The sequence below is a fragment of the Vicugna pacos genome, unplaced genomic scaffold, assembly GCF_048564905.1.
Source record: "Vicugna pacos unplaced genomic scaffold, VicPac4 scaffold_19, whole genome shotgun sequence".
Taxonomy (NCBI): domain Eukaryota; kingdom Metazoa; phylum Chordata; class Mammalia; order Artiodactyla; family Camelidae; genus Vicugna; species Vicugna pacos.
The window spans coordinates 10,887,309-10,908,493 of record NW_027328740.1 but is presented as its reverse complement, the minus strand read 5'-3'; the positions used below and the strand labels follow the sequence as shown (position 1 = coordinate 10,908,493).

General features: G+C 45.8%; 1 long non-coding RNA gene across 1 annotated transcript; it reads left to right on the top strand.

The window, feature by feature from the left end:
• Positions 1 to 3,692: 3,692 nt before the first annotated feature.
• On the top strand, positions 3,693 to 13,980 carry LOC140693463 (uncharacterized). The gene is made up of 4 exons (XR_012069213.1): positions 3,693 to 3,865; positions 7,074 to 7,146; positions 13,504 to 13,615; positions 13,825 to 13,980. It is a non-coding gene; the product is annotated as an uncharacterized lncRNA (long non-coding RNA).
• The last annotated feature ends 7,205 nt before the right edge of the window (positions 13,981 to 21,185 follow it).

Below are 21,185 nucleotides of genomic sequence, written 5' to 3'. Positions count from 1 at the left end.
TTGCTTTTCCATCTGGGACTCTTATGAACTATAGTCTTTCATGCCCTGTCTTAACCCAGGATTCAACAGCAATGTTTCATTGGTTTGCACTTGCTTTCCTATGTCTGCTTCTGACCGAGGGATTTCTGTTCCCCTGTCTTCACAGTCATTCACACGTCCCTCTGCATTATCTAGTCTGCTAAGGACTGAATTTTAGCCCTGATATTATCACATCCATTGAGTTTTCTGATATTTTTTGGCTTGTCTTTAGACTTTCTCTTCCCCTTTTCTGATATTCTGCCTTTTGTGATTCTGAGACAATGTTGTTCTTCAGGGTTTTCCAGACCTCAATTTTCAACACTTGGTCTGGAGAGCGTTTTGCTGTCTAGTTGTTTGAAAGCTTATCTTCTGGGCCTTCAATATCTTTCGAACTGAAAATGGTACTTCCTGTTTCTTTTACTGTACTTCTTCATCTCTACCGGTCAGGTAATATCAGGTATCTAATGTAGACTTCTAGGGCTTTGTTAAGTGAAAATTTTAGACTCTTGTCTCTACGCAATTCCATGGGATTTCTGTGAGGACAACTTCTCGTAGACATTGATGCCATATTCTGTTCCTGTGTGTGTTGTCTGGTATATCTCCAATTGCTGGTGTTGCATTTGTTGTGATGAACATCCCATACTATTTCGATTAGCATAACTTCATTTTGATTACGCATATCTCACAATTCTGAAAGTGCGCAGGACACTTCCTCTTGTGGAAATGAGGCTTCTAAAGGTTCTCAGCTCTGCATTCTGCTCTATGTCATTTTGGAGTGTTTAAAACAAAGCAAACTGAGAGTGCGCTTGTGCTTTGTAGTGCCACGGGAATGTCCCAATGAAAGCAGTTCTTCCCAGAGCTTCTCTGTCTACTGAAACACCAGTGGAAGCTCATCCATGAATGTCACACATCAGGGCCTGCTGGAATGATCCCGCAGACCTACCTTGGTGTCCTCGGTGCCGTACCGTGCCGGTGCCATCCAAAATGTAGCATCCGCTTTTGGGAGATAGTGCTGAAGGAAATGCTTCCTCTTCTCACGCTGTGGACTTGGACCACTCTTCCTTGTCCTCTCATTCTTGTGGCACGGGTGCACGAAGGCAACCACAGAGCTGTTGCGCATCCTGTGCCTCAAACCAAACCATAATCCCAGCCCAGGATAGGAATGTAGCAGATCCTAAGACTTTTCATTCTGATTTCAAACCCAAGGCCCCCTGGATCCCTCAGACCAGATGCACGATAGCTCTGATTCAGCCCCACACGTGCTCTATTGGCAAAATGCCCAATTGGTCCCTGGTCCTGCAGATGCACTGGCTGTGGCCATGGGACATATCGGTAATCTCCAGCGCGCGACCAGTGTTGTTGCTTTATCATTGGTACACAGTTCGGTTTGCTCTCTTGATTCGACCCACCACATTCCACAATGCAGTCCAGATCCCTGAGACTCAGCGTGTGCCATCATCCGTAGCCCTATCCCTCACTGACCGTTGCCTCTGCTCCCTCAAATTTGGCAGCTCGGATCTTGGTCTCAGAATCAACTGTGGGGATATTTTGCGCTGGTTTCTTTGAGTTCTGTCAGCCAAGCATCTGCTGTGCACTCTTGTAAATCTCAGCACATCACCTTCAATCCCATGTCTCCTGTCCGCTTGAGAGTGTGCGTCCAAGGCAAACAGAGTTTCACCCTTGTTGCTCCATCACCAGGGGTCAGACCCTGCACTGGTTTCCAATCCCTGCTTTGCCTTCTCCTGCTTCCAGGTGTCCTGAGGCCTCATCCTGTCTTTGGAAGTAACAGACCTCTCTTCGGCAAGTGTCCTGTGCCAAGGGCTGGGTGAGTGGATGTTTCCATTGCTCTGTACATGGGAGCGAGTGAGTGCAGGTTGCACTTCTTCTCTGCCAACTGGGCATCGATGAATCAACACTATCCAGATACATTTCACAGAAATGTGATATTTGCTTAGCTCTTTGTTTCTATACAGCCTCGGTGGGAGGGATTGTCCGAAGACACCTGTTTTGACAGTGTGTTGATATCTCATTTGCAGTATTTAAGAAGTTTAACAGAATTCATTTATATGTTTTGGGAGTATACGAAAATGAAGTTATTTTTTGAAACACACTGTATCGACCTAGAAGCCAGACTTGTCAATTTTGGTAACATTTTGTCAGCTCTACGGAAAACCTAGACAGAAAGAATGCAAACTTCCAGTCCAAACTGTTAAAGGGGTCATGTTAGCTCTTTACGGTTGAAGCCTCCGAAACCAACAGGAACCATGAAATAACTATTGGAAACATGAAATAACCCCCAACCTTGGATACACTTGTGCATGTGGTGCCCTTTACTCCCAATGACACCTACTGGCCAATGTTGGCATTTCAAGGGGTAACATCCCTCTCTAGGAAAATACAAGAGGAAACAAACCAAATATATCCATTTAGGTTTGAATCCAAAAGCACCTAGAGGCATTATAGCTAGGACAACCCTGCTGCAGTTATGCTAGTCTATTGAGAACCAGGTGTTCTTCTATCAGTGATGAGAACGCTTAATCATCCGATCATGTTGGGTAAAGCCATTTAACGCAACCAAGTCTGCACCCCCATGATATAGTGCCCCCGGGGGCTTGACTCAATTGAAAGACGATCCACAGAAGCTGTGTCTTTAATGTCATTGGCGACTTTTACAGTACAGTTCACTTTCTGACATGTACTATTTACCTATACTGTCTTGAAAAACTGAGGCCTAATACAGATTCAAGTTCAGTCAAAGATTCCCCTCACTTACCACACTCCCTTCACCCCAGGGAAGACATAAACACAACATTTGCTGAATCTAGCGGAAGGTCATCGTTTCTAGGTGTGAGCGAAGTATTCAATTCCTATCGATTTCAGCCGAGACTATTTGACCTTTAAGGAGTTCACTGTTGTTCACAGAGTGTGAAGCTGGAGGAACTCTGATTCTAGGAGGGGCTTGCTCTTCTCGTAATGGCTTCATTGCAGCTCAGGTACTGATCCTTCCAAATGGATGCCTGAGTGGAGGGGAGGGAAGGGCAATTGCTTTCTAGCTAGGCCCAAACCTGGGAAAAGGCTTACCTGGGCTTGGTGAATTCTGGTCTGAATGTCTTGGGAATGCCCCTTGGGACGTGTGGATTCTCACGACCTCTTCCAAGAACAGGAGCGTTTTGATCATCTCTGCCATCTCTTCTCTTGCAGATGTCAGGGACCTTGGACCCGTTCTTGGAGAAGAGAATTGGGGAACTTCCTCAAGTCCACGTTGGCACTCTGTATGTTTCTGCCAGTATCAGCGAGGATCAATATGTCTCATGAATGTCTTTTGAGCCTGGTATCCTCTACAGCTGTCTCCACGCCAGTATTCTCCATTGTAGCAGAACATCACTCATCCATGTGTTCGCATCTCTCCTCAATTCGTGCAGCCAGCTTTTCACCCAGCTTCTCTTCGTGTCTCCCCTAAAGTCGACTTCACCAGGACTGGGCAAGTCTGAAAGTACTTCGGAGCCTCACCAGTAAGCTGATGACAGGCAGATCTTCCACTGTCTGCTCTTAAAGGTTCTGGAAACTGACCTGTGAACTCAGGTCTTTGGGCAGCAGCAGTATCTCGAACTTACACAGCTTCCCGGACCAAACACCTAAGCCAAGCTCCACAGAGGGCGGCAGCCCCTCCATCACACTGATCCACCCACAGAACTCTGCCCGGTTACCTAGGATCCAACAGCCACAACAAGCCTCGCGGTACACACCAACATTCCACCTGGAATCCAACCGGTAACTGCCATCCCCAATGGCTGCTGCATCTTGTCAGTGTTGGGGGAGGGGCTGCATCCGACCAGAGGTTCCTAAGGTAAATGTGATTCTACCCACTAGCGTCCCATGGGCCTCTCTTCTTCCCTCTTTCCTTTTGTTCAGATCTGTATGCACAGAACCAATGGAGGGAAGTGGGTCCCTTTTTAGTTGATGGTTTCACACGTCTTTAAACTTTCTAACAGTTCACAGTACACAGAGACCCTCTAAAGGAGACTTATGTTCCTATAATATCCGTACACCCGGAATACATATGCGTCGCCTGATTTCTGCTGAAACACCCGCACTCTCAGGACATGGATCCATTTGTTTCATGGGGGCTGAAATTCCAAGAAATGAAACCAACCCCAATGTGCACTTTACTGTCTGTCTCTTTTGCTCTTAGTACACTTTGGCAGATCTACGTGCCTTTGTTATAGGCTTCTTACATTTCTTCTCTACGTAGCGTAGAATATGGCATTCCTTCATCCTGTTGGAAGACATACAAGTCTACATCACGGACTAGGAATCCATTTGATTCCAAATCGGCATTTGGCTTAGGTCACGATATGCTCTTATGAATCAATATTTACGAATATGAATGCACGCCTCTGATTTCCGAAGACAAGTGTGCTGAGTACATGCAAGCCGCGATACTGGGTCGATGCGTGCTGAATGATCCTTGACATCACCTTGAGTATTTTCTTTTGAATAATCATGATTCCCTTGGTATATGTCAGCCAACCGTACCCTTTTGGTGCTTGTTTGTTGGTTTGATTCTTTGTTGGTCTGCTTCTTGCTTGTTTTGCAAACACGTCAGGCCATGCATCTCTCCTTTCGCTTCAAACAGAGAGTCCAATAAGCTGATTCACTTAAGAGAGTGCTTCCAATCACCTATGATTTCCTGCTTCCCTCTCCCATCTTTAGGGTTTTGATGTCCTCCTTGCCTTCTTCTTGTTTCTTCTTTGCCACTCATGCTCTTCTTGCATTTCCAATAATGGTTTTCTTCTTTCCATTTCATCTTGCTGCTTTTCTATTCAGGGGAGTATTCTCAACCTTCCTTTTAGAAGAAGTTTTGAACTGCTGAATTCTTTTAAGATTTGCCGGTCTGTGGAATTCTCTAGCTCTGCCGCTATTAGAAATGGTGGTCATGGGGCATAGGCTACCCTAGGTGGCAGCATTTGGCCATTCAGGATATGGACTGTGTCCTGGCACTCCTCCCTGTCCTGCAATATTGCTGCCGAGATATCAGCTGAAACCCCTCTGGAGGTTCCCTTGTGACTATGTTGTTTCCTCCAGGTGCATTTTAAATCACTGGGATATTCGTGAACTTTGTTGATTTGAATCATACAGCTGCTGGTAGGTCTATTGGGATTCCACCTCCTTTGGATGCTGTGTAATTCCTGAATTCGCATAGATGATTCTTTCTTGGCTTTCAGCACGTTTCAGTCTGATTTTTCTACAGATACATTTTCAGAGAATTTTTGTTTCTTTATCTCTTGCTTTTCCATCTGGGACTCTTATGAACTCTAGTCTTTCATGCCCTGTCTTAACCCAGGATTCAACAGCAATGTTTCATTGGTTTGCACTCGCTTTCCTATGTCTGCTTCTGACCGAGGGATTTCTGTTCCCCTGTCTTCACAGTCATTCACACGTCCCTCTGCATTATCTAGTCTGCTAAGGACTGAATTTTAGCCCTGATATTATCACATCCATTGAGTTTTCTGATATTTTTTGGCTCGTCTTTAGACTTTCTCTTCCCCTTTTCTGATATTCTGCCTTTTGTGATTCTGAGACAATGTTGTTCTTCAGGGTTTTCCAGACCTCCATTTTCAACACTTGGTCTGGAGAGCGTTTTGCTGTCTAGTTGTTTGAAAGCTTATCTTCTGGGCCTTCAATATCTTTCGAACTGAAAATGGTACTTCCTGTTTCTTTTACTGTACTTCTTCATCTCTACTGGTCAGGTAATATCAGGTATCTAATGTAGACTTCTAGGGCTTTGTTAAGTGAAAATTTTAGACCCTTGTCTCTACGCAATTCCATGGGATTTCTGTGAGGACAACAACTCGTAGACATTGATGCCATATTCTGTTCCTGTGTGTGTTGTCTGGTATATCTCCAATTGCTGGTGTTGCATTTGTTGTGATGAACATCCCATACTATTTCGATTAGCATAACTTCATTTTGATTACGCATATCTCACAATTCTGAAAGTGCGCAGGACACTTCCTCTTGTGGAAATGAGGCTTCTAAAGGTTCTCAGCTCTGCATTCTGCTCTATGTCATTTTGGAGTGTTTAAAACAAAGCAAACTGAGAGTGCGCTTGTGCTTTGTAGTGCCACGGGAATGTCCCAATGAAAGCAGTTCTTCCCAGAGTTTCTCTGTCTACTGAAACACCAGTGGAAGCTCATCCATGAATGTCACACATCAGGGCCTGCTGGAATGATCCCGCAGACCTACCTTGGTGTCCTCGGTGCCGTACCGTGCCGGTGCCATCCAAAATGTAGCATCCGCTTTTGGGAGATAGTGCTGAAGGAAATGCTTCCTCTTCTCACGCTGTGGACTTGGACCACTCTTCCTTGTCCTCTCATCCTTGTGGCACGTGTGCACGAAGGCAACCACAGAGCTGTTGCGCATCCTGTGCCTCAAACCGAACCATAATCCCAGCCCAGGTTAGGAATGTAGCAGATCCTAAGGCTTTTCATTCTGATTTCAAACCCAAGGCCCCCTGGATCCCTCAGACCAGATGCACGATAGCTCTGATTCAGCCCCACACGTGCTCTATTGGCAAAATGCCCAATTGGTCCCTGGTCCTGCAGATGCACTGGCTGTGGCCATGGGACATACCGGTAATTTCCAGCGCGCGACCAGTGTGGTTGCTTTATCATTGGTACACAGATCGGTTTGCTCTCTTGATTCGACCCACCACATCCCACAATGCAGTCCAGATCCCTGAGACTCAGCGTGTGCCATCATCCGTAGCCCTATCCCTCACTGACCGTTGCCTCTGCTCCCTCAAATTTGGCAGCTCGGATCTTGGTCTCAGAATCAACTGTGGGGATATTTTGCGCTGGTTTCTTTGAGTTCTGTCAGCCAAGCATCTGCTGTGCACTCTTGTAAATCTCAGCACATCACCTTCAATCCCATGTCTCCTGTCCGCTTGAGAGTGTGCGTCCAAGGCAAACAGAGTTTCACCCTTGTTGCTCCATCACCAGGGTTCAGACCCTGCACTGGTTTCCATTCCCTGCTTTGCCTTCTCCTGCTTCCAGGTGTCCTGAGGCCTCATCCTGTCTTTGGAAGTAACAGACCTCTCTTCGGCAAGTGTCCTGTGCCAAGGGCTGGGTGAGTGGATGTTTCCATTGCTCTGTACATGGGAGCGAGTGAGTGCAGGTTGCACTTCTTCTCTGCCAACTGGGCATCGATGAATCAACACTATCCAGATACATTTCACAGAAATGTGATATTTGCTTAGCTCTTTGTTTCTATACAGCCTCGGTGGGAGGGATTGTCCGAAGACACCTGTTTTGACAGTGTGTTGATATCTCATTTGCAGTATTTAAGAAGTTTAACAGAATTCATTTACATGTTTTGGGAGTATACAAAAATGAAGTTATTTTTTGAAACACACTGTATCGACCTAGAAGCCAGACTTGTCAATTTTGGTAACATTTTGTCAGCTCTACGGAAAACCTAGACAGAAAGAATGCAAACTTCCAGTCCAAACTGTTAAAGGGGTCATGTTAGCTCTTTACGGTTGAAGCCTCTGAAACCAACAGGAACCATGAAATAACTATTGGAAACATGAAATAACCCCCAACCTTGGATACACTTGTGCATGTGGTGCCCTTTACTCCCAATGACACCTACTGGCCAATGTTGGCATTTCAAGGGGTAACATCCCTCTCTAGGAAAATACAAGAGGAAACAAACCAAATATATCCATTTAGGTTTGAATCCAAAAGCACCTAGAGGCATTATAGCTAGGACAACCCTGCTGCAGTTATGCTAGTCTATTGAGAACCAGGTGTTCTTCTATCAGTGATGAGAACGCTTTATCAACCGATCATTTTGGGTAAAGCCATTTAACGCAACCAAGTCTGCACCCCCATGATATAGTGCCCCCGGGGGCTTGACTCAATTGAAAGACGATCCACAGAAGCTGTGTCTTTAATGTCATTGGCGACTTTTACAGTACAGTTCACTTTCTGACATGTACTATTTACCTATACTGTCTTGAAAAACTGAGGCCTAATACAGATTCAAGTTCAGTCAAAGATTCCCCTCACTTACCACACTCCCTTCACCCCAGGGAAGACATAAACACAACATTTGCTGAATCTAGCGGAAGGCCATCGTTTCTAGGTGTGAGCTAAGTATTCAATTCCTATCGATTCCAGCCGAGACTATTTGACCTTTAAGGAGTTCACTGTTGTTCACAGAGTGTGAAGCTGGAGGAACTCTGATTCTAGGAGGGGCTTGCTCTTCTCGTAATGGCTTCATTGCAGCTCAGGTACTGATCCTTCCAAATGGATGCCTGAGTGGAGGGGAGGGAAGGGCAAGTGCTTGCTAGCTAGGCCCAAACCTGGGAAAAGGCTTACCTGGGCTTGGTGAATTCTGGTCTGAATGCTTGGGAATGCCCCTTGGGACGTGTGGATTCTCAAGACCTCTTCCAAGAACAGGAGCGTTTTGATCATCTCTGTCATCTCTTCTCTTGCAGATGTCAGGGACCTTGGACCCGTTCTTGGAGGAGAGAATTGAGGAACTTCCTCAAGTCCACGTTGGCACTCCGTAAGTTTCTGCCAGAATCAGCGAGGATCAATATGTCTCATGAATGTCTTTTGAGCCTGGTATCCTCTACAGCTGTCTCCACGCCAGTATTCTCCATTGTAGCAGAACATCTCTCATCCATGTGTTTGCATCTCTCCTCAATCCGTGCAGCCAGGTTTTCGCCCAGCTTCTCTTCGTGTCTCCCCTAAAGTCGACTTCACCAGGACTGGGCAAGTCTGAAAGTACCTCGGAGCCTCACCAGTAAGCTGATGACAGGCAGATCTTCCACTGTCTGCTCTTAAAGGTTCTGGAAACTGACCTGTGAACTCAGGTCTTTGGGCAGCAGCAGTATCTCGAACTTACACAGCTTCCCAGAGTAAACACCTAAGCCAAGCTGCACAGAGGGCGGCAGCCCCTCCATCACACTGATCCACCCACAGAACTCTGCCCGGTTACCTAGGATCCAACAGCCACAACAAGCCTCGCGGTACACACCAACATTCCACCTGGAATCCAACGGGTAACTGCCATCCCCAATGGCTGCTGCATCTTGTCAGTGTTGGGGGATGGGCTGCATCCGACGAGAGGTTCCTAAGGTAAATGTGATTCTACCCACTAGCGTCCCATGGGCCTCTCTTCTTCCCTCTTTCCTTTTGTTCAGATCTGTATGCACAGAACCAATGGAGGGAAGTGGGTCCCTTTTTAGTTGATGGTTTCACACGTCTTTAAACTTTCTAACAGTTCACAGTACACAGAGACCCTCTAAAGGAGACTTATGTTCCTATAATATCCGTACACCCGGAATACATATGCGTCGCCTGATTTCTGCTGAAACACCCGCACTCTCAGGACATGGATCCATTTGTTTCATGGGGGCTGAAATTCCAAGAAATGAAACCAACCCCAATGTGCACTTTACTGTCTGTCTCTTTTGCTCTTAGTACACTTTGGCAGATCTACGTGCCTTTGTTATAGGCTTCTTACATTTCTTCTCTACGTAGCGTAGAATATGGCATTCCTTCATCCTGTTGGAAGACATACAAGTCTACATCACGGACTAGGAATCCATTTGATTCCAAATCGGCATTTGGCTTAGGTCACGATATGCTCTTATGAATCAATATTTACGAATATGAATGCACGCCTCTGATTTCCGAAGACAAGTGTGCTGAGTACATGCAAGCCGCGATACTGGGTCGATGCGTGCTGAATGATCCTTGACATCACCTTGAGTATTTTCTTTTGAATAATCATGATTCCCTTGGTATATGTCAGCCAACCGTACCCTTTTGGTGCTTGTTTGTTGGTTTGATTCTTTGTTGGTCTGCTTCTTGCTTGTTTTGCAAACACGTCAGGCCATGCATCTCTCCTTTCACTTCAAACAGAGAGTCCAATAAGCTGATTCACTTAAGAGAGTGCTTCCAATCACCTATGATTTCCTGCTTCCCTCTCCCATCTTTAGGGTTTTGATGTCCTCCTTGCCTTCTTCTTGTTTCTTCTTTGCCACTCATGCTCTTCTTGCATTTCCAATAATGGTTTTCTTCTTTCCATTTCATCTTGCTGCTTTTCTATTCAGGGGAGTATTCTCAACCTTCCTTTTAGAAGAAGTTTTGAACTGCTGAATTCTTTTAAGATTTGCCGGTCTGTGGAATTCTCTAGCTCTGCCTCTATTAGAAATGGTGGTCATGGGGCATAGGCTACCCTAGGTGGCAGCATTTGGCCATTCAGGATATGGTCTGTGTCCTGGCACTCCTCCCTGTCCTGCAATATTGCTGCCGAGATATCAGCTGAAACCCCTCTGGAGGTTCCCTTGTGACTATGTTGTTTCCTCCAGGTGCATTTTAAATCACTGGGATATTCGTGAACTTTGTTGATTTGAATCATACAGCTGCTGGTAGGTCTATTGGGATTCCACCTCCTTTGGATGCTGTGTAATTCCTGAATTCGCATAGATGATTCTTTCTTGGCTTTCAGCACGTTTCAGTCTGATTTTTCTACAGATACTTTTTCAGACATTTTTTGTTCCTTTATCTCTTGCTTTTCCATCTGGGACTCTTATGAACTCTAGTCTTTCATGCCCTGTCTTAACCCAGGATTCAGCAGCAATGTTTCATTGGTTTGCACTTGCTTTCCTATGTCTGCTTCTGACCGAGGGATTTCAGTTCCCCTGTCTTCACAGTCATTCACACGTCCCTCTGCATTATCTAGTCTGCTAAGGACTGAATTTTAGCACTGATATTATCACATCCATTGAGTTTTCTGATACTTTTTGTCTCGTCTTTAGACTTTCTCTTCCCCTTTTCTGATATTCTGCCTTTTGTGATTCTGAGACAATGTTGTTCTTCAGGGTTTTCCAGACCTCCATTTTCAACACTTGGTCTGGAGAGCGTTTTGCTGTCTAGTTGTTTGAAAGCTTATCTTCTGGGCCTTCAATATCTTTGGAACTGAAAATGGTACTTCCTGTTTCTTTTACTGTACTTCTTCATCTCTACTGGTCAGGTAATATCAGGTATCTAATGTAGACTTCTAGGGCTTTGTTAAGTGAAAATTTTAGACTCTTGTCTCTACGCAATTCCATGGGATTTCTGTGAGGACAACTTCTCGTAGACATTGATGCCATATTCTGTTCCTGTGTGTGTTGTCTGGTATATCTCCAATTGCTGGTGTTGCATTTGTTGTGATGAACATCCCATACTATTTCGATTAGCATAACTTCATTTTGATTACGCATATCTCACAATTCTGAAAGTGCGCAGGACACTTCCTCTTGTGGAAATGAGGCTTCTAAAGGTTCTCAGCTCTGCATTCTGCTCTATGTCATTTTGGAGTGTTTAAAACAAAGCAAACTGAGAGTGCGCTTGTGCTTTGTAGTGCCACGGGAATGTCCCACTGAAAGCAGTTCTTCCCAGAGTTTCTCTGTCTACTGAAACACCAGTGGAAGCTCATCCATGGGTGTCACACATCAGGGCCTGCTGGAATGATCCCGCAGACCTACCTTGGTGTCCTCGGTGCCGTACCGTGCCGGTGCCATCCAAAATGTAGCATCCGCTTTTGGGAGATAGTGCTGAAGGAAATGCTTCCTCTTCTCACGCTGTGGACTCGGACCACTCTTCCTTGTCCCCTCATCCTTGTGGCACGGGTGCACGAAGGCAACCACAGAGCTGTTGCGCATCCTGTGCCTCAAACCAAACCATAATCCCAGCCCAGGTTAGGAATGTAGCAGATCCTAAGGCTTTTCATTCTGATTTCAAACCCAAGGCCCCATGGATCCCTCAGACCAGATGCACGATAGCTCTGATTCAGCCCCACACGTGCTCTATTGGCAAAATGCCCAATTGGTCCCTGGTCCTGCAGATGAACTGGCTGTGGCCATGGGACATATCGGTAATCTCCAGCGCACGACCAGTGTGGTTGCTTTATCATTGGTACACTGTTCGGTTTGGTCTCTTGATTCGACCCACCACATCCCACAATGTAGTCCAGATCCCTGAGACTCAGCGTGTGCCATCATCCCTAGCCCTATCCCTCACTGACCGTTGCCTCTGCTCCCTCAAATTTGGCAGCTCGGATCTTGGTCTCAGAATCAACTGTGGGGATATTTTGCGCTGGTTTCTTTGAGTTCTGTCAGCCAAGCATCTGCTGTGCCCTCTTGTAAATCTCAGCACATCACCTTCAATCCCATGTCTCCTGTCCGCTTGAGAGTGTGCGTCCAAGGCAAACAGAGTTTCACCCTTGTTGCTCCATCACCAGGGGTCAGACCCTGCACTGGTTTCCATTCCCTGCTTTGCCTTCTCCTGCTTCCAGGTGTCCTGAGGCCTCATCCTGTCTTTGGAAGTAACAGACCTCTCTTCGGCAAGTGTCCTGTGCCAAGGGCTGGGTGAGTGGATGTTTCCATTGCTCTGTACATGGGAGCGAGTGAGTGCAGGTTGCACTTCTTCTCTGCCAACTGGGCATCGATGAATCAACACTATCCAGATACATTTCACAGAAATGTGATATTTGCTCAGCTCTTTGTTTCTATACAGCCTCGGTGGGAGGGATTGTCCGAAGACAACTGTTTTGACAGTGTGTTGATATCTCATTTGCAGTCTTTAAGAAGTTTAACAGAATTCATTTACATGTTTTGGGAGTATACGAAAATGAAGTTATTTTTTGAAACACACTGTATCGACCTAGAAGCCAGACTTGTCAATTTTGGTAACATTTTGTCAGCTCTACGGAAAACCTAGACAGAAAGAATGCAAACTTCCAGTCCAAACTGTTAAAGGGGTCATGTCAGCTCTTTACGGTTGAAGCCTCCGAAACCAACAGGAACCATGAAATAACTATTGGAAACATGAAATAACCCCCAACCTTGGATACACTTGTGCATGTGGTGCCCTTTACTCCCAATGACACCTACTGGCCAATGTTGGCATTTCAAGGGGTAACATCCCTCTCTAGGAAAATACAAGAGGAAATAAACCAAATATATCCATTTAGGTTTGAATCCAAAAGCACCTAGAGGCATTATAGCTAGGACAACCCTGCTGCAGTTATGCTAGTCTATTGAGAACCAGGTGTTCTTCTATCAGTGATGAGAACGATTAATCATCCGATCATGTTGGGTAAAGCCATTTAACGCAACCAAGTCTGCACCCCCATGATATAGTGCCCCCGGGGGCTTGACTCAATTGAAAGACGATCCACAGAAGCTGTGTCTTTAATGTCATTGGCGACTTTTACAGTACAGTTCACTTTCTGACATGTACTATTTACCTATACTGTCTTGAAAAACTGAGGCCTAATACAGATTCAAGTTCAGTCAAAGGTTCCCCTCACTTACCACACTCCCTTCACCCCAGGGAAGACATAAACACAACATTTGCTGAATCTAGCGGAAGGCCATCGTTTCTAGGTGTGAGCTAAGTATTCAATTCCTATCTATTTCAGTCGAGACTCTTTGACCTTTAGGAGTTCACTGTTGTTCACAGAGTGTGAAGCTGGAGGAACTCTGATCCTAGGAGGGGCTTGCTCTTCTCGTACTGGCTTCATTGCAGCTCAGGTACTGACCCTTCCAAATGGATGCCTGAGAGGGGGGGATGGAAGAGCAAGTGCTTGATAGCTAGGCCCAAACCTGGGAAAAAGGCTTACCTGGGCTTGGTGCATTTTGGTCTGAGTGGCTTGGAAATGCCCCTTGGGACGTGTGGATTGTCACGACCTCTTCCAAGAACATGAGCATTTTGATCATCTCTGCCATCTCTTCTCTTTTAGACGTCAGGGATCTTGGACCCGTACTTGGAGCAGAGAATCGAGGAACTTCCTCAAGTCCACGTTGGCACTCCGTATGTTTCTGCCAGTTTCAGCGAGGTTCAATATGTCTCATGAATGTCTTTTGAGCCTGGTATCCTCTACAGCTGTCTCCACGCCAGTATTATCCATTGTAGCAGAACATCTCTCATCCATGTGTTCGCATCTCTCCTCAATCCGTGGAGCCAGCTTTTCACCCAGCTTCTCTTCGTGTCTCCCCTAAAGTCGACTTCACCAGGACTGGGCAAGTCTGAAAGTACCTCAGAGCCTCACCAGTAAGCTGATGACAGGCAGATCTTCCACTGTCTGCTCTTAAAGGTTCTGGAAACAGACCTGTGAACTTAGGTCTTTGGGCAGCAGCAGTATCTCGAACTTACACAACTTCCTGGACCAAACACCTAACCCAAGCTCCACAGAGGGCGACAGCCCCTCCATCACACTGATCCACCCACAGAACTCTGCCCGGTTACCTAGGATCCAACAGCCACAACAAGCCTCGCGGTACACACCAACATTCCACCTGGAATCCAACCGGTAACTGCCATCCCCAATGGCTGCTGCATCTTGTCAGTGTTGGGGGAGGGGCTGCATCCGACCAGAGGTTCCTAAGGTAAATGTGATTCTACCCACTAGCGTCCCATGGGCCTCTCTTCTTCCCTCTTTCCTTTTGTTCAGATCTGTATGCACAGAACCAATGGAGGGAAGTGGGTCCCTTTTTAGTTGATGGTTTCACACGTCTTTAAACTTTCTAACAGTTCACAGTACACAGAGACCCTCTAAAGGAGACTTATGTTCCTATAATATCCGTACACCCGGAATACATATGCGTCGCCTGATTTCTGCTGAAACACCCGCACTCTCAGGACATGGATCCATTTGTTTCATGGGGGCTGAAATTCCAAGAAATGAAACCAACCCCAATGTGCACTTTACTGTCTGTCTCTTTTGCTCTTAGTACACTTTGGCAGATCTACGTGCCTTTATTATAGGCTTCTTACATTTCTTCTCTACGTAGCGTAGAATATGGCATTCCTTCATCCTGTTGGAAGACATACAAGTCTACATCACGGACTAGGAATCCATTTGATTCCAAATCGGCATTTGGCTTAGGTCACGATATGCTCTTATGAATCAATATTTACGAATATGAATGCACGCCTCTGATTTCCGAAGAAAGTGTGCTGAGTACATGCAAGCCGCGATACTGGGTCGATGCGTGCTGAATGATCCTTGACATCACCTTGAGTATTTTCTTTTGAATAATCATGATTCCCTTGGTATATGTCAGCCAACCGTACCCTTTTGGTGCTTGTTTGTTGGTTTGATTCTTTGTTGGTCTGCTTCTTGCTTGTTTTGCAAACACGTCAGGCCATGCATCTCTCCTTTCGCTTCAAACAGAGAGCCAATAAGCTGATTCACTTAAGAGAGTGCTTCCAATCACCTATGATTTCCTGCTTCCCTCTCCCATCTTTAGGGTTTTGATGTCCTCCTTGCCTTCTTCTTGTTTCTTCTTTGCCACTCATGCTCTTCTTGCATTTCCAATAATGGTTTTCTTCTTTCCATTTCATCTTGCTGCTTTTCTATTCAGGGGAGTATTCTCAACCTTCCTTTTAGAAGAAGTTTTGAACTGCTGAATTCTTTTAAGGTTTGCCGGTCTGTGGAATTCTCTAGCTCTGCCGCTATTAGAAATGGTGGTCATGGGGCATAGGCTACCCTAGGTGGCAGCATTTGGCCATTCAGGATATGGACTGTGTCCTGGCACTCCTCCCTGTCCTGCAATATTGCTGCCGAGATATCAGCTGAAACCCCTCTGGAGGTTCCCTTGTGACTATGTTGTTTCCTCCAGGTGCATTTTAAATCACTGGGATATTCGTAACTTTGTTGATTTGAATCATACAGCTGCTGGTAGGTCTATTGGGATTCCACCTCCTTTGGATGCTGTGTAATTCCTGAATTCACATAGATGATTCTTTCTTGGCTTTCAGCACGTTTCTGTCTGATTTTTCTACAGATACATTTTCAGACATTTTTTGTTTCTTTATCTCTTGCTTTTCCATCTGGGACTCTTATGAACTCTAGTCTTTCATGCCCTGTCTTAACCCAGGATTCAACAGCAATGTTTCATTGGTTTGCACTTGCTTTCCTATGTCTGCTTCTGACCGAGGGATTTCTGTTCCCCTGTCTTCACAGTCATTCACACGTCCCTCTGCATTATCTAGTCTGCTAAGGACTGAATTTTAGCCCTGATATTATCACATCCATTGAGTTTTCTGATATTTTTTGGCTTGTCTTTAGACTTTCTCTTCCCCTTTTCTGATATTCTGCCTTTTGTGATTCTGAGACAATGTTGTTCTTCAGGGTTTTCCAGACCTCCATTTTCAACACTTGGTCTGGAGAGCGTTTTGCTGTCTAGTTGTTTGAAAGCTTATCTTCTGGGCCTTCAATATCTTTCGAACTGAAAATGGTACTTCCTGTTTCTTTTACTGTACATCTTCATCTCTACTGGTCAGGTAATATCAGGTATCTAATGTAGACTTCTAGGGCTTTGTTAAGTGAAAATTTTAGACTCTTGTCTCTACGCAATTCCATGGGATTTCTGTGAGGACAACTTCTCGTAGACATTGATGCCATATTCTGTTCCTGTGTGTGTTGTCTGGTATATCTCCAATTGCTGGTGTTGCATTTGTTGTGATGAACATCCCATACTATTTCGATTAGCATAACTTCATTTTGATTACGCATATCTCACAATTCTGAAAGTGCGCAGGACACTTCCTCTTGTGGAAATGAGGCTTCTAAAGGTTCTCAGCTCTGCATTCTGCTCTATGTCATTTTGGAGTGTTTAAAACAAAGCAAACTGAGAGTGTGCTTGTGCTTTGTAGTGCCACGGGAATGTCCCAATGAAAGCAGTTCTTCCCAGAGCTTCTCTGTCTACTGAAACACCAGTGGAAGCTCATCCATGAATGTCACACATCAGGGCCTGCTGGAATGATCCCGCAGACCTACCTTGGTGTCCTCGGTGCCGTACCGTGCCGGTGCCATCCAAAATGTAGCATCCGCTTTTGGGAGATAGTGCTGAAGGAAATGCTTCCTCTTCTCACGCTGTGGACTTGGACCACTCTTCCTTGTCCTCTCATCCTTGTGGCACGGGTGCACGAAGGCAACCACAGAGCTGTTGCGCATCCTGTGCCTCAAACCAAACCATAATCCCAGCCCAGGTTAGGAATGTAGCAGATCCTAAGGCTTTTCATTCTGATTTCAAACCCAAGGCCCCCTGGATCCCTCAGACCAGATGCACGATAGCTCTGATTCAGCCCCACACGTGCTCTATTGGCAAAATGCCCAATTGGTCCCTGGTCCTGCAGATGCACTGGCTGTGGCCATGGGACATACCGGTAATTTCCAGCGCGCGACCAGTGTGGTTGCTTTATCATTGGTACACAGTTCGGTTTGCTCTCTTGATTCGACCCACCACATCCCACAATGCAGTCCAGATCCCTGAGACTCAGCGTGTGCCATCATCCGTAGCCCTATCCCTCACTGACCGTTGCCTCTGCTCCCTCAAATTTGGCAGCTCGGATCTTGGTCTCAGAATCAACTGTGGGGATATTTTGCGCTGGTTTCTTTGAGTTCTGTCAGCCAAGCATCTGCTGTGCACTCTTGTAAATCTCACCACATCACCTTCAATCCCATGTCTCCTGTCCGCTTGAGAGTGTGCGTCCAAGGCAAACAGAGTTTCACCCTTGTTGCTCCATCACCAGGGGTCAGACCCTGCACTGGTTTCCATTCCCTGCTTTGCCTTCTCCTGCTTCCAGGTGTCCTGAGGCCTCATCCTGTCTTTGGAAGTAACAGACCTCTCTTCGGCAAGTGTCCTGTGCCAAGGGCTGGGTGAGTGGATGTTTCCATTGCTCTGTACATGGGAGCGAGTGAGTGCAGGTTGCACTTCTTCTCTGCCAACTGGGCATCGATGAATCAACACTATCCAGATACATTTCACAGAAATGTGATAATTGCTTTGCTCTTTGTTTCTATACAGCCTCGGTGGGAGGGATTGTCCGAAGACACCTGTTTTGACAGTGTGTTGATATCTCATTTGCAGTCTTTAAGAAGTTTAACAGAATTCATTTACATGTTTTGGGAGTATACGAAAATGAAGTTATTTTTTGAAACACACTGTATCGACCTAGAAGCCAGACTTGTCAATTTTGGTAACATTTTGTCAGCTCTACGGAAAACCTAGACAGAAAGAATGCAAACTTCCAGTCCAAACTGTTAAAGGGGTCATGTTAGCTCTTTACGGTTGAAGCCTCCGAAACCAACAGGAACCATGAAATAACTATTGGAAACATGAAATAACCCCCAACCTTGGATACACTTGTGCATGTGGTGCCCTTTGCTCCCAATGACACCTACTGGCCAATGTTGGCATTTCAAGGGGTAACATCCCTCTCTAGGAAAATACAAGAGGAAACAAACCAAATATATCCATTTAGGTTTGAATCCAAAAGCACCTAGAGGCATTATAGCTAGGACAACCCTGCTGCAGTTATGCTAGTCTATTGAGAACCAGGTGTTCTTCTATCAGTGATGAGAACGCTTAATCATCCGATCATGTTGGGTAAAGCCATTTAACGCAACCAAGTCTGCACCCCCATGATATAGTGCCCCCGGGGGCTTGACTCAATTGAAAGACGATCCACAGAAGCTGTGTCTTTAATGTCATTGGCGACTTTTACAGTACAGTTCACTTTCTGACATGTACTATTTACCTATACTGTCTTGAAAAACTGAGGCCTAATACAGATTCAAGTTCAGTCAAAGATTCCCCTCACTTACCACACTCCCTTCACCCCAGGGAAGACATAAACACAACATTTGCTGAATCTAGCGGAAGGCCATCGTTTCTAGGTGTGAGCTAAGTATTCAATTCCTATCGATTTCAGCCGAGACTATTTGACCTTTAAGGAGTTCACTGTTGTTCACAGAGTGTGAAGCTGGAGGAACTCTGATTCTAGGAGGGGCTTGCTCTTCTCGTAATGGCTTCATTGCAGCTCAGGTACTGATCCTTCCAAATGGATGCCTGAGTGGAGGGGAGGGAAGGGCAAGTGCTTGCTAGCTAGGCCCAAACCTGGGAAAAGGCTTACCTGGGCTTGGTGAATTCTGGTCTGAATGGCTTGGGAATGCCCCTTGGGACGTGTGGATTCTCACGACCTCTTCCAAGAACAGGAGCGTTTTGATCATCTCTGCCATCTCTTCTCTTGCAGATGTCAGGGACCTTGGACCCGTTCTTGGAGAAGAGAATTGAGGAACTTCCTCAAGTCCACGTTGGCACTCCGTATGTTTCTGCCAGTATCAGCGAGGATCAATATGTCTCATGAATGTCTTTTGAGCCTGGTATCCTCTACAGCTGTCTCCACGCCAGTATTCTCCATTGTAGCAGAACATCTCTCATCCATGTGTTCGCATCTCTCCTCAATCCGTGGAGCCAGCTTTTCACCCAGCTTCTCTTCGTGTCTCCCCTATAGTCGACTTCACCAGGACTGGGCAAGTCTGAAAGTACCTCGGAGCCTCACCAGTAAGCTGATGACAGGCAGATCTTCCACTGTCTGCTCTTAAAGGTTCTGGAAACTGACCTGTGAACTCAGGTCTTTGGGCAGCAGCAGTATCTCGAACTTACACAACTTCCCGGACCAAACACCTAACCCAAGCTCCACAGAGGGCGACAGCCCCTCCATCACACTGATCCACCCACAGAACTCTGCCCGGTTACCTAGGATCCAACAGCCACAACAAGCCTCGCGGTACACACCAACATTCCACCTGGAATCCAACCGGTAACTGCCATCCCCAATGGCTGCTGCATCTTGTCAGTGTTGGGGGAGGGGCTGCATCCGACCAGAGGTTCCTAAGGTAAATGTGATTCTACCCACTAGCGTCCCATGGGCCTCTCTTCTTCCCTCTTTCCTTTTGTTCAGATCTGTATGCACAGAACCAATGGAGGGAAGTGGGTCCCTTTTTAGTTGATGGTTTCACACGTCTTTAAACTTTCTAACAGTTCACAGTACACAGAGACCCTCTAAAGGAGACTTATGTTCCTATAATATCCGTACACCTGGAATACATATGCGTCGCCTGATTTCTGCTGAAACACCCGCACTCTCAGGACATGGATCCATTTGTTTCATGGGGGCTGAAATTCCAAGAAATGAAACCAACCCCAATGTGCACTTTACTGTCTGTCTCTTTTGCTCTTAGTACACTTTGGCAGATCTACGTGCCTTTGTTATAGGCTTCTTACATTTCTTCTCTACGTAGCGTAGAATATGGCATTCCTTCATCCTGTTGGAAGACATACAAGTCTACATCACGGACTAGGAATCCATTTGATTCCAAATCGGCATTTGGCTTAGGTCACGATATGCTCTTATGAATCAATATTTACGAATATGAATGCACGCCTCTGATTTCCGAAGACAAGTGTGCTGAGTACATGCAAGCCGCGATACTGGGTCGATGCGTGCTGAATGATCCTTGACATCACCTTGAGTATTTTCTTTTGAATAATCATGATTCCCTTGGTATATGTCAGCCAACCGTACCCTTTTGGTGCTTGTTTGTTGGTTTGATTCTTTGTTGGTCTGCTTCTTGCTTGTTTTGCAAACACGTCAGGCCATGCATCTCTCCTTTCGCTTCAAACAGAGAGTCCAATAAGCTGATTCACTTAAGAGAGTGCTTCCAATCACCTATGATTTCCTGCTTCCCTCTCCCATCTTTAGGGTTTTGATGTCCTCCTTGCCTTCTTCTTGTTTCTTCTTTGCCACTCATGCTCTTCTTGCATTTCCAATAATGGTTTTCTTCTTTCCATTTCATCTTGCTGCTTTTCTATTCAGGGGAGTATTCTCAACCTTCCTTTTAGAAGAAGTTTTGAACTGCTGAATTCTTTTAAGATTTGCCGGTCTGTGGAATTCTCTAGCTCTGCCGCTATTAGAAATGGTGGTCATGGGGCATAGGCTACCCTAGGTGGCAGCATTTGGCCATTCAGGATATGGACTGTGTCCTGGCACTCCTCCCTGTCCTGCAATATTGCTGCCGAGATATCAGCTGAAACCCCTCTGGAGGTTCCCTTGTGACTATGTTGTTTCCTCCAGGTGCATTTTAAATCACTGGGATATTCGTAACTTTGTTGATTTGAATCATACAGCTGCTGGTAGGTCTATTGGGATTCCACCTCCTTTGGATGCTGTGTAATTCCTGAATTCGCATAGATGATTCTTTCTTGGCTTTCAGCACGTTTCTGTCTGATTTTTCTACAGATACATTTTCAG